Source organism: Aedes aegypti, chromosome 3 (genome assembly GCF_002204515.2).
Source record: "Aedes aegypti strain LVP_AGWG chromosome 3, AaegL5.0 Primary Assembly, whole genome shotgun sequence".
NCBI classification, from domain to species: Eukaryota; Metazoa; Arthropoda; class Insecta; order Diptera; family Culicidae; genus Aedes; species Aedes aegypti.
This window is the reverse complement of record NC_035109.1, coordinates 164,151,041-164,170,306: the sequence shown is the minus strand read 5'-3', so window position 1 is coordinate 164,170,306 and position 19,266 is coordinate 164,151,041.

Here is a 19,266-nt window from a genome sequence, read left to right as displayed (position 1 = left end):
AGAACAGTAGTAATAAAACGTATCATTCGGTCCGTTTCTATTATGAAGAAAAAGATAAAAATAATAGAAAAGTGTGTTGAACACCAAATAAACGAAAGATTTCAGTCTGAAATTGAAAAGACCAGATGTAGGAGATCCATCTCAGTCCTTCTGGCAGTCCAGTCTATTATGAGATGAAGGAAATATTTTTCCAGTACATCTATGATAAAAGGACATATAATGGAATTGAAATACTACTGGAAGTACAGTTTGGTACTAGACAAATGAAGTTTATTTATATTGTATTTCTAGTAGTACTAATTCATATAAAATGTGTTCATTTATATATTTTTTTAACATTTTTAGTAGTTTCAAAAGTATAGTGTGGCATGGATTTAAAGCATTTTAAACGAACCTCTTTGGCAACAATCAAGAACGGAGAATAGACAAGATTGCATAAAAGAAGATATTGAAACGGTAATGTAAAGTAAATAATTTAGCGATAAAAGAGAGGGAAGAAGTAACTTAATACAGCTAAGTATACTTTCAGTTTTGACTTATTGATGCTATATGTTTAATAATTAGTTCCATTTCCGTTTAGAGACCATTGGTGGTGTGACAAGATACGCACAGTATCATATTCATCAGTACAAGGAGGAAAAACTCGAGGATGTCGCGCTGTATGCTTTCCGGGAGAGATCAACAATATTTCAAACAATGAAACATTCCTAAAGACCATTCATACATTATTGAAAGAATATCAGTCATAACTGTTCATTAGTTATTAAGCTAGTTTAAACTATTGATTCACATTTATGGAAAAAAGGAGAGATGTAGTATTGTGCTTTTATATTAGATTAGAGTAGGCCATGCTTGAGGATAGTGACAGGAAGGTTCAGAATAAAACATTGTAATTCATTACTCTGAAGACGGAAGATGTGTTTTCACTTTCCTACACGATGGAAGGTGTGCAAAACTGCGTAAAGATCTCGGGCGAACACTTCAGTTCGTTTGAGTCTCGGCGGGGATTACGACAGGGCGATGGACTTTCGTGCCTGTTGTGCAGTCGAGGCACGATTTTCACGAGTTCCGGACAATATTTTTGCTTCGTGGACGGCATGAATTTTATTGGGGAAAAATTTGAAACGGTGACAGCTTTGTTCACCCGCCTGGTGAATATGGTGAATGCGTCGATAACAAAGTACATGCTGGTTGTCAGAACTGAGCGTGTCAGGACCCGGAAGCAGTGTCACGATAGACGGGGATACCTTCGAGATGGTGGACGAGTTCGACTACCTCGGATCCTTGCTGACGGCTGACATCAATGTTAGTTGGGAAATACGAAGTGGAAGTCGTGCCTACTATGGGCTCCAGAAGAAACTGCGATCAAGAAAGATTCACCCCCACACCAAATCCGCGATGTACAAAACGCTCAATTTAGTCATTCGGTAATTTGGAACGGCTCCGGTTCATTGTACCTAGAGTTTTCAATCCCGGGAACATTTCCCGCGAAATGAGATTTCCTGGGATTCCCGTTTCCCGGGAAATGATTCCCTGTTTCCTGGGATTCCCGTATTTCCCGGGATTTCTGTATTTCCCGGGTAGTTCTATTGAAAAAGGATTGGCCATCCATTTTCAAACCTAAACTATCGTATAATTTACTTTTCATAACAGTCTTACCAATGCAATTATCTTGCTAGATCACTAGCTATACTTGGATATTGATTTGTCGTTTTTTTTGTAATCAAATAGTTGTTGATAAAATTGATAGCTTTATATGCTATACAAAATACAGGATTTTTCGAGGGATCATCCATGAATTGAGTACGCTCATAACGTTTTCATGGATTTAACCGTCACATTTTCCATCGTTAGACCCTAGTTGGTTTTTATTCTAGTGTTTGGAAGGTTCAATTTAATGTTGGTACAGGTCGGACCAGGTTGTATCATTTTTTTTCCCTCCGGATTATCGAATCTTCCTAATAATCGAATCACTAAAAGAAAAAAGAAAATCTGCATTAAAAGAACTTAAATAATATATATTTTCGTTGTTTTGTTTGTATTATGCAGTGGCGTAGCCAGAAGTTTTTTTTTAGGAACATTAGGGGTCTTGGGAAGAAATTATTTTGACCGGTATACAAAAAACCTCTTTTTCAAACCCCCTTTTTTACCTACATCCAGAGCTGCAAAACCATTCATTTTGTATATTGCAATACCAAATTAAATTTATGCATAAAATCTCAAAAACAAGAATATCAAAGAACAAACTCCGGATAATCGAGTCCGTCTTGTACACATTATTTGAACTTCATACGATGTGTCAAGAATAATCTCCACATGGACTCAATATCATAATGTGTGTTGTTCTGAAACCTAGCGTACACAACGAAATCGATAGATTTTTTTGAGAAACATCAATAAATTACTTAAAAAAGAGAATGTAGGTACACTGTAACCTCAATTTACGAACTAGATCGGGGGTGCGCAAATTGAATTGGTGCGTAAATTTAATCAGTGCGTAAAACGAGGGAGCTCAGTTCGTAAAACGAGGTTTTACCAATTTTTCATTTCTATGTAGAAGAATGTTTCACAATACTAGACCCTAGAATATTGTTATATTTTTAAGAAGCGTTTGTATTGTCAGATCCAAGTTTTGGTAATTAAGTGAGTACAACATGTGTTCTAGTTCATCCAAAAACTTCTTGGAATATATACCTGCAATGTACTGGCATATTTAGCGATCCTTTGATGTTTTTTTTTGGTATGGCATAGGCCCTTCTCTATTCATAGTAGTCAAATGAGTATTTTTATAATTTGTTTCGATGTCCTAGGTCCTCCAAGAACTCCATTGAATATAGGCCTTGGCATCTACGACCGTAATAAGAGATTAGAAGTTACTTTTCAATTACTCCACAGGCCCCTAACCATTCATGTGAGTAAACGGTGTATTGTAATAATTTGTGTGGATGTCCTAGGTCCTCTAAGGACTTCATTGAATATAGGCCTTGGGATCTACGACCGTAATAAGAGATTAGAGGTTTCTTTTCAATTACTCCATAGGCCCCTAATCATTCATGTGAGTAAACGGTGTATTGTAATAATTTATGCGGATGTCCTAGGTCCTCCAAGGACTCCATTGAATATAGGCCTTGGGATCTACGACCGTAATAAGAGATTAGAGGTTACTTTTCATTTACTCCACAGGCCCCTAACAATTCATGTGAGTAAACGGTGTATTGTAATAATTTGTGTGGATGTCCTAGGTCCTCCAAGGACTCCATTGAATATAGGCCTTGTGATCTACGACCGTAATAAGAGATTAGAGGTTTCTTTTCAATTACTCCATAGGCCCCTAATCATTCATGTGAGTAAACGGTGTATTGTAAAAAATTATGCGAATGTCCAAGGTCCTCCAAGGACTCCATTGAATATAGGCCTTGGGATCTACGACCGTAATAAGAGATTAGAAGTTACTTTTTATTTACTCTACAGGCCCCTAATCATTCATGTGAGTAAACGGTGTATTGTAATAATTTATGCGAATGTCCTAGGACCTCCAAGGACTCCATTGAATATAGGCCTTGGGATCTACGACCGTAATAAGAGATTAGAGGTTACTTTTTATTTACTCCACAGGCCCCTAACCATTCATGTGAGTAAACGGTGTATTGTAATAATTTGTGTGGATGTCCTAGGTCCTCCAAGGACTCCATTGAATATAGGCCTTGTGATCTACGACCGTAATAAGAGATTAGAAGTTTCTTTTCAATTACTCCATAGGCCCCTAATCATTCATGTGAGTAAACGGTGTATTGTAAAAATTTATGCGAATGTCCAAGGTCCTCCAAGGACTCCATTGAATATAGGCCTTGGGATCTACGACCGTAATAAGAGATTAGAAGTTACTTTTTATTTACTCCACAGGCCCCTAACCATTCATGTGAGTAAACGGTGTATTGTAATAATTTATGCGAATGTCCTAGGACCTCCAAGGACTCCATTGAATATAGGCCTTGGGATCTACGACCGTAATAAGAGATTAGAGGTTACTTTTTATTTACTCCACAGGCCCCTAACCATTCATGTGAGTAAAGGGTGTATTGTAACAATTTGTGCGGATGTCCTAGGTCCTCCAAGGACTCCATTGAATATAGGCCTTGGGATCTACGACCGTAATAAGAGATTAGAAGTTACTTTTTATTTACTCCACAGGCTCCTAACCATTCATGTGAGTAAACGGTGTATTGTAATAATTTATGCGAATGTCCTAGGACCTCCAAGGACTCCATTGAATATAGGCCTTGGGATCTACGACCGTAATAAGAGATTAGAGGTTACTTTTTATTTACTCCACAGGCCCCTAACCATTCATGTGAGTAAAGGGTGTGTTGTAATAATTTATGCGAATGTCCTAGGACCTCCAAGGACTCCATTGAATATAGGCCTTGGGATCTACGACCGCAATAAGAGATTAGAGGTTACTTTTTATTTACTCCACAGGCCCCTGACCATTCATGTGAGTAAAGGGTGTATTGTAATAATTTGTGCGGATGTCCTAGGACCTCCAAGGACTCCATTGAATATAGACCTTGGGATCTACGACCATTATAAGATATTAGAGGTTACTTTTCAATTACTCCACAGGCCCCTAACCATTCATGTGAGTTAACGGAGCATTTTAATAATTTGTGCGGATGTCCTGGGTCCTCCAAGGACTCGATTGAATATAGGCCTTGGGATCTACGACCGTAATAAGAGATTGGAGGTTAGTTTTCAAATACTCCACAGGCCGCTAACCATTCATGTGAGTAAACCGTGTATTGTAATAATTTGTGTGGATGTCCTAGGTCCTCCAAGATCTATATCGAATATAGGTCTTAGGATCTACAAGCGTAACCAATTATCAATAGATGCTTTTTTGATATGGCACAGGCCCTTATCTATATGTAGCAGTAAAATGAGTATTGTTATAATTTGTACCGACATCCAAGGTCCACCAAAGACTTCATTGAATAGAGGCCTATGAATCTACAAACGTGATCAATGGTCTATAGGTAGTTTTTTTTAATATGGCACAGTCTCTTAACCATTCATTTAAGTCAACGGAATATTTTATTGAATTATACGGATGTTTTTGGTGCTCAAAGGACTCCATTAAATGAAAGCCTTTAGATCTACGGCCATAATAAGTGATTAGAAGATAGTTTTCAAATACTCCAAAGACTCCTTACCATTTCTGTGGGTAAACGGTTTATTGTATGAATTTGTGCGGATGTCCTTGGTCCTCTAAAATCTCTATCGAATATGGGCATTAGGATAAACAAGCGTAACCAATCATCAATAGATAGTTCTTCAATATTGCAAAGGCCTCTTACTGTCCATATATGCAAACGAAGTGTTGTATTGAGTTGTGTCGATGTTTTTGTACTTCCAAGGACTCCACGATATATAGACCTGAGTATCTACAAACTTAAGTAGTTGTACCAAAGACAAATTAAAGACCTCCATGTCCCTTGCAGTTGCCCAAAATTTTATGGCTCATAAGGTAATCTAGAATGCCGTGAAAAGTGTACTGCGATCTGTCAAACTTGGGTACCTTTTCCACTACCGAGGGACCAAATGCAGTACTAGAAGTGGTACCCAATCTAAGCCCGAGTGTGACGGACCTGGTTGTACATTGATGATACCTATTTATAGCATAAAATATAAACTCTTGAGCCTAAGAAGCCCGTCATTCGGTTTGGTAGCCATGTTGATTTTGCAGATTGCAATTTCAAAGTGATAAAACTCAGTCATCTTAAGTAATATTGATTAATAAAAGTATCACTACTTGAGCTTACATATAGAAAAAATGCTGATACATTTTCAGCAATGTCAGTGCAAAACCTAGTGATTTTCTTTAATTCGCAATCGTGAGACGGTTTGGCCACAATCATCGATGCCCACTACAATTTTCAATGACGGCCTATTTCGTCTTAATATAATCAAATGGATCAATGTACTGATCTGTACTGATGTTCATGAATTTACTTCGTTAAACAAGTGACGTCTATTGCATTTGCGTAATAACAGACTTCGTTGATTGAGGCTTAGGTGAATTTAATTTAAAAATGGCGTCGGACATCGATTTTCGTCATCTCCTTGTCGTGCCCGTTCCGAAAACACCCATATTCCATGGGTTTCCAACGGTTTTCCCAAACTAGTGGTCGCTATCTTGGATTTCAAAATGGCATCGGACATCGATTTTCGTCATCCCCTAGTCGTGCCCGTTCCAAAAATACCCATATTGTATGGGTTTTCAACGATTTTCCCAAACCAGAGGTCGCCATCTTGGATTTCAAAATGGCGTCGGACATCGATTTTCGTCATCCCCTCGTCGTGCCCGTTCCAAAAATACCCATATTGTATGGGTTTCCAACGATTTTCCCAAACCAGAGGTCGCCATCTTGGATTTCAAAATGGCGACGGACATCGATTTTCGTCATCCCTTAGTCGTGCCTGTTCCAAAAAATACCCATATTGTATGGGTTTTCAACGATTTTCCCAAACCAGAGGTCGCCATCTTGGATTTCAAAATGGCGTCGGACATCGATTTTCGTCATCCCCTAGTCGTGCCCGTTCCAAAAATACCCATATTGTATGGGTTTTCAACGATTTTCCCAAACCAGAGGTCGCCATCTTGGATTTTAAAATGGCGACGGACATCGATTTTCGTCATCCCCTAGTCGTGCCTGTTCCAAAAAATACCCATATTGTATGGGTTTTCAACGATTTTCCCAAACCAGAGGTCGCCATCTTGGATTTCAAAATGGCGTCGGACATCGATTTTCGTCATCCCCTAGTCGTGCCCGTTCCAAAAATACCCATATTGTATGGGTTTTCAACGGTTTTCCCAAACCGAAGGTCAATGATTTCCCACAGAATTGTCGAAACTCAATTTACGCACTGCGTAAAAAAAGTGACTTAAATTGAGTTTACTTCGTAAAAAAAGTGACTTAAATTGAGGGAGCGTAAAAAAAGACTTCGTAAATTGAGGTTTTAGTGTACCATACAAGTTTACTGGTATAAAAAAATATAACAAAAATACGAATAATTAAAAAAAAATCATCAAATTTGCTAAATTTTCACGTTTTTGAAAATTTCCCGGGATCCTGGGATTTCCCGGGAAATGGAAAATTTATTTCCCGTTTCCCAGGAAATCAAATCCCGGGAAATTTGAAAACCCTAATTGTACCCATCTCTATTACAGATAGAACTCATTTATTTAATTTGACAGATTGGACATTTTTATACAAATCAATGACGGTGTTATCCAATAGGCCTCATCGAGTCCTATCAGTATATATTCAGATACATTACCTCACAGCACTACTCAACTAAAACAATAACTCTCAAACGATTGCAGTGCAGCAAATCTTCCAAAATCTATTCCGAACGAGTGTAGTCCAGCAATAAAGCTTCTCCTTTTGGCCATTAGAAAATAGGCCCACCTGAAAAACATTCCAGGAGAGCATGTTGAAAATTAATTGGCAAAAATTGATTCTGAGAGCAATTTGATGCTCGAAACGTTTCAACGATACGTCAAACTTGTTCGTGATAACAAGCATGATATGAACATTCCTCTCCGACAGCTGCTCTAACCAGCTGGTAGGGCGAGATTGAGCTATGCAGCGCCCTAATAGGATCTGGCCGGACCATCATTCTGCACCACCGCTTGGAAGCTTCATGTAGTGAAGAAAATGGGACTCCAATTTCGCACCTCCTTCAATCTATTAGGTATGTGGGGCCCTGAACCGCAAAAGAGGTGTAGAAGAGACTATCTGAACAGGGGTTTCCAATTTCACAAAGATGGGATTTTTTAATGTTTATATTTTTTTGCTTTTTTTTGTATGGGAAATAACACTAATTTTTAAAGAATTTTCACTTTTTTTCTACGTTGTCGAGATTTGAAAAGAACTAAACTAATATTACTAAATTAGTTTTGCCCTAATGGCTACCTAACTTCAAAAAGGAAACGTCTGCTCTTGGTGGTTTGTATTCTTGACTACCTGTATAGCTAACCTTTCACCCCCATCTGCTGTCGAAGCAGCTGCAATGACCAGGCATGGCGATGAAATGCATTTCAACCACCGCGTCTTCATCGTCAGGAAGCTCACCTTTTGCTTTCGAGCTCGAGGAACTCACCGCAAGGTTCATTGAATATGCGAAGCAGGAACACCACTACCAAAGTTGTGCCAGAGTATCACGTAAATGGGAAATATTTATAAGTTTTTCCCCGCATTCCAACGCGGCGATGCTGCCAGCCAAGGTATGGGTAATCTGATTCAAGAGAACACTTTTGCGAAAACTTTAGGGAAGTTGATTATTAATTGTTTCTTGGTTTGATTGCTTGGAGATTGTTTCAATCAGGCTTTTCTGAAATTATATGAACTAGCTGCTCGAGGGCAAATTTGAAATAAAATAAGGGAATGCTTTTTTGGGTGTTCAGTGTTCGGATGAAATAGAAAGAGGGAGTGGATGAAAATTGTAAATATATTGTTGGTTCGACTGTGATAGATTTTAACGGAGTGTTTCGGCTTTGCAGTCTTATGTCAGAGGAACAAACTGTTAAATTTTTATAGACACATATATTAAGTTGTTCGGTAATCCAATCCACATTGGTTTTTACATTAATTAACTCATTACGCGTTGTAAAGATGGACAAATCATAAAAAAAAACTCCACGTGCTCAGGTGGCATTTTGACCCACGACTATTGTATGCTGGACAAGTGCTTCCAGGAACCCCTATATCGTGATCCATATTCATCCATCATACTGAACACATACATATGATAAAAGAAGCTAAATCGTATCACTGATATAAAATCGTTTCTGTAATACGGTCATCAATTATTCGAAACAAACACCCAAAAATATTGCATAACTGATGAAAATGGTAGTATTCTAATAAAAAGAGAAGAAAATTATTCTAATAAAAAGCGATTACCGTAAAACGGGGTAACTTTGATAATGCGGGTAACTTTGATAGTGCGAGAACCACAACATATTAAACGAAGTAACAAAGTTTCTGTAAATCAGTTAAGCAAAACAAATGCAAAAGTAAAGAGTATTAGTATGACACTTCATGTCAAAGCTGTTTTCATTGGAATCAAGTGCATTTGAGGCTTTTTATACGAATATTAAAAATTGACACAATTTTAGCATTTTCGAAACGCTTACAAACAATCTGTTCTACGATCACTATTTGATGTAGTTTTGAATAGTTGGCCACTTATCTTTGACAGCCTACCCAGACAACCAAAATGTACGCATAACGAAATCACCTGGAGGCTTTGTACGTGCAAAATTTCACTTATAAGATGTCACGAAAAGGCCTTCTACGTACAAAAGTGGAGGCCATATGCGTGCATATATTATGTGATGATTAATAACATACAATGCGAGTATATAAATTTTCTACCGAACTAACCTGTTATCTTATGCAACTTAACTTATGATAACAAATGTTGATTTGACAGCTGCTACGAATTGATTCGACTTACTTTATACAAGTGTACGGGACGAAACAAAATGTTCAAATGAACTCAGAAAAAAAGTGTTTTATGCGAGGAAACTCATCAATTTGACGAGTTTGTCCACGGTGCTTTGCGGGTTTGATGTAATTAGTATGAATAAACGAGTTTTACCGTGAACTTTCATGCGATTTCTGGTTGTCTGGGTAGTTATCATAGAACTTGAATACGGTCTCAAATCTCTTAGCGAATAGCATTTTCACAAACAAGGACCATTTTTGTAATCTAAGTCAGAAATTTCCATATAACGTTAAACGCCTAGAGGTATGCAATTCCCTACAAATGTTCGTAATTCATTCAATTTCGTTCGATTCATACTCCATTATCAAAGTTACCCCAAAACAGAAAACCAACTTTCGATTATATGATAAATTATATATCCATTCATAATAAATCTTAAGGAAATCTATCAACTGCAATCGATAGCTAGGATGCCATTACTTGTTTTAAAAATATAAATTATTATTCTTTCAAACAGCATGCATAAATATTCAAGTTTTCTTCGAAAAAACTATCAAAGTCACCCCGTTTTACGGTACATATACTTTGCATACACTGATAGGCAAAATAAAGTGCCCACCTTACCAGTTTTCGAATTTCTCTCATTGATTTGGTTCAAATCAAAGTTAACACACTTAAATCTTTTTTGATATTTTATTTTTGATATTCTTTTAAAGTTGCAGTTACGAAAATTTGATAAAAAAAAGAGTTTTACTTAAAGAAAAAGAAAATCAATTTGCATTGAAAATAAAATAGTGACAAAAAAAAATGTCCACTTCCTTCTTGACCCCAGAAAAGATGATTTAAGAAAAATAAAAAGCATTTTTATAGTTAATGTGTCCTCCTTTGGCCTTAACGACTTGCTGGAGGCGCTTCGGCATGCTTTTCACCAAGTTTTGTAGATGTTGGGGTTCTAGTTCTTCTCAAGCGCGCTCCAAGGCCTCAAAATAATTATTTTTGTTGTTAACACCAGTTTTGTCAACCCTGGCATCGAGAATCGCCTACAAATTCTCGATGGAGTTGAGGTCTGGGCTTTGTGGAGGCCATTCCAGCGGTTTAATCTGACAAGACCGGAAGAAAGACTTGGTCTTCTTGGCAGTATGCTTCGGGTCGTTGTTCTAGAGAAATATGAATTTCTCTTCAAGGCCCGTCTGGATCAGCGAAACCTCCAGATTTTCCCGCAAGATGTTGATGTAGGAATCTGCCGTCATTATTCCGTCGGTTTTCACGAGGCTTCCTACTCCACTCCATGAAAAACACCCCCAGACCATCACATTTCATCACATCACACCTCCATGCATCACCGTTCTTTGGATGTAGCGCTCCTGAAGCTCGAGCTGTTTAACCGAAAGCGGCGGGCTCGTGTGTGGTGCCACATCCAAGGAACGGTGAAGCATGGATGAGGAAATGTGATGGTCTGGGGGTGTTTGTCATGGAGTGGAGTAGGAAGCCACGTGAAAACCGACGGAATAATGACGGCAGATTCCTACATCAACATCTTGCGGGAAAATCTGGAGGTTTCGCTGATCCAGACGGGCCTTGAAGAGAAATTCATATTTCTCTAGAACAACGACCCGAAGCATACTGCCAAGAAGACCAAGTCTTTCTTCCGGTCTTGTCGGATTAAACCGCTGGAATGGCCTCCACAAAGCCCAGACCTCAACCCCATCAAGAATTTGTGGGCGATTCTCGATGCCAGGGTTGACAAAACCGGTGTTAACAACAAAAATAATTATTTTGAGGCCTTGGAGCGCGCTTGGGAAGAACTAGAGCCACAACACCTACAAAACCTGGTGAAAAGTATGCCGAAGCGCCCCCAGCAAGTCCTTAAGGCCAAAGAAGGACACATCAACTATTAAATTGCTTTTTTTTTTCTTAAATCATCTTTTCTGGGGCCAACAAGGAAGTGGGCACTTTATTTTGTCACTATTTTTTTCAATACAAATTGATTTTTTTTTTCTTTGAGTAAAATTCTTTTTTTTTATCCAAATTTTGTGAGTGCAATATCGAAAAAGATTTAAGTGTGTTAACTTTAATTTGAACCAAATTAATGAGAGAAATTCGAAAACTGGTGAGGTGGGCACTTTATTTTGCCTATCAGTGTATGATTTTCATTATTATTTTGTGTAGAGTACCAATGTCATGCCCACCAAGGCTATGTTACCAGCGATTTGTATGCCTACACTTGATAGAAGATCATCCCACGAACATTTTCCAGCGTCACGTACAACTTCCCATCTGGGAGTTTGTCTTAGTTTTCCCGTATGACGGATGAAATATTGCATAAATTCATTTTTAATCGATTTTAAAACTTCCGCATATGCAGAACCACGTAGCGATATCTAATTTCGTATTCCAGTTTCTCACGATGTATCAAACATAAATTGTGCCACTCGCTCCCGCTGCGGTTTGAGTTGCCAGATTCCTTTTCCCAATGCAAAGGTGCAAGAGAAATATGCACGTTTAGAAACTAACGAGATTTCGTTGCTAGCACGGGTGGAAGAACTCTTGCGTGAATATATTTTTAACAGGTAGTGACGCCGTGATTTGATTAAACGCGAGCAACAGATGCATGAAATGATATTGTGAAGCTTCTGCTTGGTGAACTGGTTGTCGTGGCGAAGAAACTTTCTTTGGGAAACGTCCGTAAAGGGTGTAGCGTTGGAAATGCCTTAGATTTTGCGACAAACAATGCTATATGTAAAGAAAAATATTAGAAGAGGGTTAATTAATCTTTGAAATAATATGTAAAGTGTTATGTACTTTTTTATGGCTATTTCCTTTGCACATAAACAACATATCTTAACTACGAAACCATAAATAAGGGAGTAAATGCATACAATTTGTTTTATTTAGTTAACATCTAAACAGATAACACGGAATCAACAATGTCACGCCACAATACTCGGTTCGTGGCCGCATCTCTCCATCTGATCCACGCTCGCTAAATCAATGCGCACTTGATCCACCCCCTTAGCTCGCTGCGCTCCACGCCTTCTAGTACCAAACGGATCCGAAGCGAACACCATCTTTGCAGGGTTGCTGTCTCGCATTCTTGCCACATGCCCTGCCCATCGTATCCTTCCAGCTATGGCCGCCTTCTGGATACTGAGTTCGCCGTAGAGTTGGGCGAGCGAAATTCATCTTTCGCCTAATTTACGCAGTAAGGTTAGGGAGTCTTTACTAGTAGAAGAAGAAAAGTTGAGTTTTTTTCAAGTCTCCAATATTTTACGTCGACGTCAGACACTTGGTTCAGAAGGGGAAGCTGATACACAAGATGACAGATTCCTATCCATTATTCATCAACATTACTCAATGGTTTTTCAAAAGACGACAACAGCAGACAATAATGATCGTAATAATCCGCTCAACAATATTACACGCCCGCTAGATGATGAGCAATCAAATACATTAGTGCGACCCACATCAGAAGATAAAAACGCAAAACTCACTTTTGTAGAACATTAAAATTCCATAATAAATGAAGTAAACAGCATGCTTGGCTTAATTAAGAGGTTCAGCAACAATTTTCAAGACCCATATACTATTATATTATTACATCCAATTCTGTTTTTGCATGTTTTTTTTACACTGCCGTGCAAAAAAAGTTTCCATACATTTTTTTCCGCCAAAACCTTGTTTTTGCATGAAACGTCGAGAAATAAAGTTACTTTTTTTGCACAGTTTTTGAGATTTTGAACTGAAAACTGTTTTTGCACGGTACGCATCCCCCGTGCAAAAACAGAATCGGGTGTATCTATTACATATGTAAGACCAATTCTGGAATACTGACACATAGTATGGAACCCGTACCATGTCATACACGAAGAAAGCATAGAATCAGTACAGAAACAATTCCTTTTATACGCCCTTCGGAAATTGAATTGAACTGTACTGCCACTTAAGCAACGCTGGGAATTCGCAATAATTCTCTTCATCAACAACATTATTTCGAACCGTGTAGACTTAGTTGCACTGCTTTTTCAATTTAATATCTACATACCTTCACGGCATTTAAGAACAAGAAAATGATTTGCAGTAAAACCATACAGAACGATTTTTTCTCAAAACGGACCAATTAATCGTATGATGCGTCAGTATAATGCACATTGCGAATTCATTGGCATTACTATGTTGAAAGAGCAGCTTAAAAAACAACTTAAAGACAATAGAAGTAATCCATAGTATGTAAGAAATATTTATTATTTTTATATGTAGTCTACTTATGCTTTACGAAAATATATAAATTATGATTATGATCTTGATGGAGTGTACTTGTAAGGATACGTGAATAGTGGTCAATTCACCATAAATGGTAAATAATGGTTGCAAGTCGCAAATTAAGTTAAGGGAACATCACATTGTGCGTCAACAACGAGTTTGTTTAGGCTCTTTTTGAATTCTTTGAACATTTCTGTGAAGGCTAGACAAGATCATCCAGAAGTCGATTGGTTGACTGTGTGGAAACATTTGAGTAGTAATTTCTTATGCACCGAAGATAGATCAAATATGTTTTTGTTATTGAATGATGTCATATCCACCAAAGAGAAGCTGGTTGCTTATGGGATTGGTAGATTGCCGGACACATTGTGTGAGCATTGTGGAAAAAGTGATAATGTTTTGCACCGTATTGAAGAATGCATAAGAACTGAGGCTATTGGAAAATGGACACGAGAAATAAAAAAAACATACTTCTTCAATTTCAAACGATTTGAGGATATCTTGGCATGGGAAAACATAGGAAACGATTCCAGGGAAAAAGCTGCTCTTTGGCTTTTTGTGCACAGTGTGGTTTGGTCAATGAAGTCGTCTCAATCTGGAAGTTTGTATTGCTTCCATAGAAATATAAGAGAAATAAGATTATTAAGTAGTATTCGAAAAACACTTTCAAAGTTTTCTCAATGTGTGCTAGGTTTATAAATATGATGCAAACTAAACATAGGATATAGATAGTATTATTTTGTAAAGTCTGTAAACCACCCTGAATATGTAAAAATAAAAATAAAAATCCGTAATTCGTGTCTTGTTCGTTGTTCTGCGCTGTGACCAGTATACCATAATCACAATCTGACATCCATCTTGATGTGCCAATTGGCGGAGGGCAAAGGCGGTACCAGGTCGCTTGTTCAGGGCCACTTGCAGATATGTGTTTTTTTTTTTGTAGAGATTCAACAGTGCTCACTGCTGACCCCCACCACATCCTAGGTAGACCATGCTTGAACTCCTGGTTATATGAACCAGAAGCTCGGCCACCTCCCGGAGGAAGCGCTAAAGATGGTATTCCATACAGCTGTATGCATGAGTTTCGCTTGGAAAAGGCAAGAATCCCAAGCTCCCACCTGGAAGCGAGAGGTAGGGGCATGTGAGAACCTGAGCTATGTTGGACGCTCCTTCCTGCTTGTTGACTCGCCATTTTGCAGCTGCTTCGCACTGCTGTGAATCTTCGGCAGTCCAATACTACATGGACTGTTGTCTCCTCAATGTTTAAGCAATCTAGGATGTGTGAGGATTCTGCGTAGTCACATCAATGAAAATACTTGGTCTGATCCACATTCATATTCATCAATATTGATAGGTATTATATTAGCCGGTGAATTCTTCTTCCTTTTCTCGCAAACTCTCACTCCTGCTGCCACTTCAACTTCGATCCGATACTGATTATCTTCTCAACGTTTCTGGAGTCTCTTTCTGCACATACCATTCGATATCTAAGTTTCGCTACTGTATTCATTGACCATTTCGCACATTCGTAATCAACGGGCCTGTTAAAGTTCTGCTAACCATCGATCATTACTCCCAGGTTTTTCAACTCACGCTTCAATGCAAAGTTCTCCGACATCGACCTCCATTCGCTAGACCACCTTTGAGTTGCTTTCCAACAATCCCTTTTGTTTGTGGTGTGCTATCTACAGTTTGACTGCGTTCATCCAACAATTCATTGGTTCCGAAATCGACATCTGCAACTTTTACTAGCGTATCGCCCTTCACCGATAGAGACATGTCATCCGCAAAACCAACCATCTTTGACTTCATGGACAACTGCCATGTCAAAACTCCCAGCTTCTGGATATTCCATAATTTTTGAAAGTTACTCGCGTCTCGGCACTTTTGCAGCGCCTCCTTGAACAGGTCCGGATATGCCAGACTATGCTTATTCAATGATTGTTTCTACTTTTTAACCGTACGGAATTAGTTGCCCCTTTGTTGATCGTGCTTCGAAAAATAATTATTATGTTTGGGCGCTTTTCAGCAGGCGTCGCAAGATTTGGTGTCTGCATCTAGGCATAGCCTCTTGTAGCAATTATATTAAGGTACTTTACCTACGGCGCTTTTCCATCCATCTCCGTTTATGTTCTCTGAGCCCACATACTGTTTTTTTTTATCGAAAATCATCACATAAATTGAATAATGTACAGAAGATTACCGTAAAGCTATTTGATGCTTATTAGTTTGCTTACGGTAGCAAATAGTTTTTGGTAAACCATTGAAACCGTAGTGCCAAAGGATTTTCACCATGAAGTTTGCACGGCAGAGAGCACCAGGAGATGATTAATTTGTTCGGTATCCAGGTACAACCACATGTATGTGTACGGTGCACGTGGAGGGCAACCAAACCGCCACCCATAAATTTCCACTCAGCCTATATTCGTGGAAGAGTACCGGCTTAGGGTGGATCATGCGAGTGCTATTAACGTGATTAAGGATTTATTGCCCGGAGCATATTTTAAAGCTCCGCAAATGGCTTGGATGACAGCGCTTACCCGATGGCCCACAAACATTTCATCCCACCTCACCCGAAGAGATGCAGAAAGCGAAACCGTGCATGACGTTTGAAATGAATATTTCACCATGGACATTTTTATTGCATGATAAATGAGGGTTAAACGGAATCATAAGATTGTGATTTAACCCTTTGGTTGTTTCTCGATTTTGTGACTTTATGTCCAGATTGTTCATCGATACTGGACATAATTTCACTCGAGACCTGGTGGTTACGTCGACCATGGGTAGTGATCATTCCGTATCCGATAGCGTGATCATATATGACCCAATTTCACTACTCTACAGACGTCGTTATTAAAATTGTTAATTTTTAATGAGTTATTAAATCTTAAAAATGTTTTGGATATTGTAAAACTTAGATCTCTTATCTTGAAATAACACGTTTTGCACATAGATTATTTCGAGACAGTTGATTTGTGGATATAACTAGTATGCTAAAAAAGTGCATTCACTTCCGAAGATTGTTGATTATTTTGTCAATCAAGAAAAGTTCTGTGGACAAACTTAGTCATCGCTTCAACATCACGTACTACGACAGCAAACTATTTCGCACTCGTTGCACCGATGGTGCAGATTTTTGCATTTCTGATTCCTTTGGCTCGAACTGGTTGATTGAAAACTTTTTCGTTCAATATTCATCCAAAAAGTATTCTGGTGAAAGGCAACGTGCCAACGCGGCAGCTTATTCGGTCGTTTACGAAACAGATAAATGCGGATCGATTTTTCACGAACAACTTCACCAAAGCCAACGCGCTCGAAGTGTATGGAGGAAATCCTAAATAATACGTTAGATAAATAAGCTGCGGCTGAATCGCATACACATCCTTCTTCGAGAGTACATAGGACTTAGTAAACTTTTCCAATTTCCACGCTTTTAGCGCTCGTGATCTTGAAAAATTGTCCGGTCACAGAATTCCGCTTGCCTGTTACGTTGTGACAAGTTTTGCATCGAGTAGATTATATTTTATCCTAGGCTGTACGTTCCTTTTTTAACCTTAAAGTATCGGGGTAATTTTGATAGATTTGTGGAAGAAATTTTTATTATTTTCTCATTTTGTCTTATATTTTTATATTTTTATTTGTATGGTTACTCGAACAATCACTGGTTTCTTAATTATCAATTGCATTTGAAAGATTGCATAACGATTCATTTTGAAAGGACCTATAATCATCAATTTTTGCTTTTAAGGTAACTTTGATAACGGGTGTGTAAACACATGAACATTCATAAATATCTACTGATTGATGGCATTGCTGTTGGAACTGGATCAAAGAGTGTTAATAGAAATTTTGGATTAGATTTTATGCATTCAAATACAAAATTTGTAGACAAAAAATCATCTATAGGGTGCAGAATCACTTGGGCACTTCCATGATTCACTTTGGCATGGGGTTTTTCTCGGACGAACTGTCTGAAGCTTTGCAATATGACGCCCTTCAGTACCACGCACATTATGGCCAAACATGAGGTCTGTAGCTTTCAAAAAACCCCACTGCCGAAGTGAATCAAAAGTTCCAAGAAAAGGATCTGGCTCCCTGAATGTGTACTAATTTAATCGCACATGGCATTATAAGCCCGTCTAGTGGATTACAACATAGTTGTAACAGATTTTGTAACTTGTAAATAAAAAAATAACACAATTTCCTCTACACTAAACCACATTGAAACAAAATATGCTATAATTTAAACAAATATGTAACTCATTATGTTTAAAATCAAATACAAATATAAATCATTTTGTTATTTTCCAACACTGAATCACAACAAAATTTGTTATAATCAATTGCTTTAAAAAAATATAACAACTTTGAAACAGCTTAATTTCCTCCATAAATTCAAAGTGCTTCTAACAAAAATGAAACGAAATTTGATATTTGTAACAAATCTTGATATAATTGTGCTAGAATTTTGTTGTAATACACTGGTCGGGAGTCTTGTGCATTTGTATTCAATTTTATTCCTGAATAGATATCGATTGATTCTTATGTTTCGATATTGTCAGTGCTCACCGCATCAAAACAAAGGCGCCACTATATATAGGAATTAACATTGTGGCAGCATTGCTGTTCTTTCAAACACCCAAGGCTACGGTTGCGCTATCTATGCTTTCCATAGCGGCCGTTTTGGTTATTTCAATGATCCATTGTTTTGACAATAAGAAATGAGTGAAGTAAGGTGGGGAAAAAGTTCGACTTCAGTGATATAATCAAATTTTCCATAAAATCAAAGCAGTTGAAACAAAATACATACCATACAGTGAACCTTCAACATATTGGCTATTATTATACTGAACAAACTTGTATCAAAATGTTTACCCATTTTTAGTAATAACAGTTTCAAAACTGATTGCCTTAAACGAATTCGAATCAAGTGTGGGGCAAAAGTTCGCTGGCTGAAACACAAAATATCGATACTTTTATGACAAGCATATTTCATACCAGCCGTAAACTTATGATTTCAGAAAAATACACACCAAGATCTCATCAGCTCCACAGATTGTCCATCGTTGCTGGTTATTAATCTGTTCTCAGACGCGCTCGTGTTCTCTTCATTCAACAATTGCTTGAAGTGTTCTTTCCACCTGGCAGCCACCAAGATTTTGTCTGTCATCAAGTTACCTTCAAGGTCATTGCACATGACGGGAGACGGCGCTGTTTTTCTCCGTACGCCATTGACAGTTTCGTAAAATCTCCGCATATCATTTTGTTCCATGCTGTTTTACGCTTCAGTAATGATGTCTTCTTCATACTGCCTTTTCTTTCTGCGGTAAATTCTCGGTTGCTCTAGCTTTCTTGTACCGCTCTCTATTCTGCCGGGTACCAGACACTAACATCTGGCTTCTGGCAACATTCTTCTCATCCGTCACATTCTGGCTCTCCTCATCAAACCATCCGTTTTTGGGTCGTCTCTGAGCAGTACTTATCACCTCT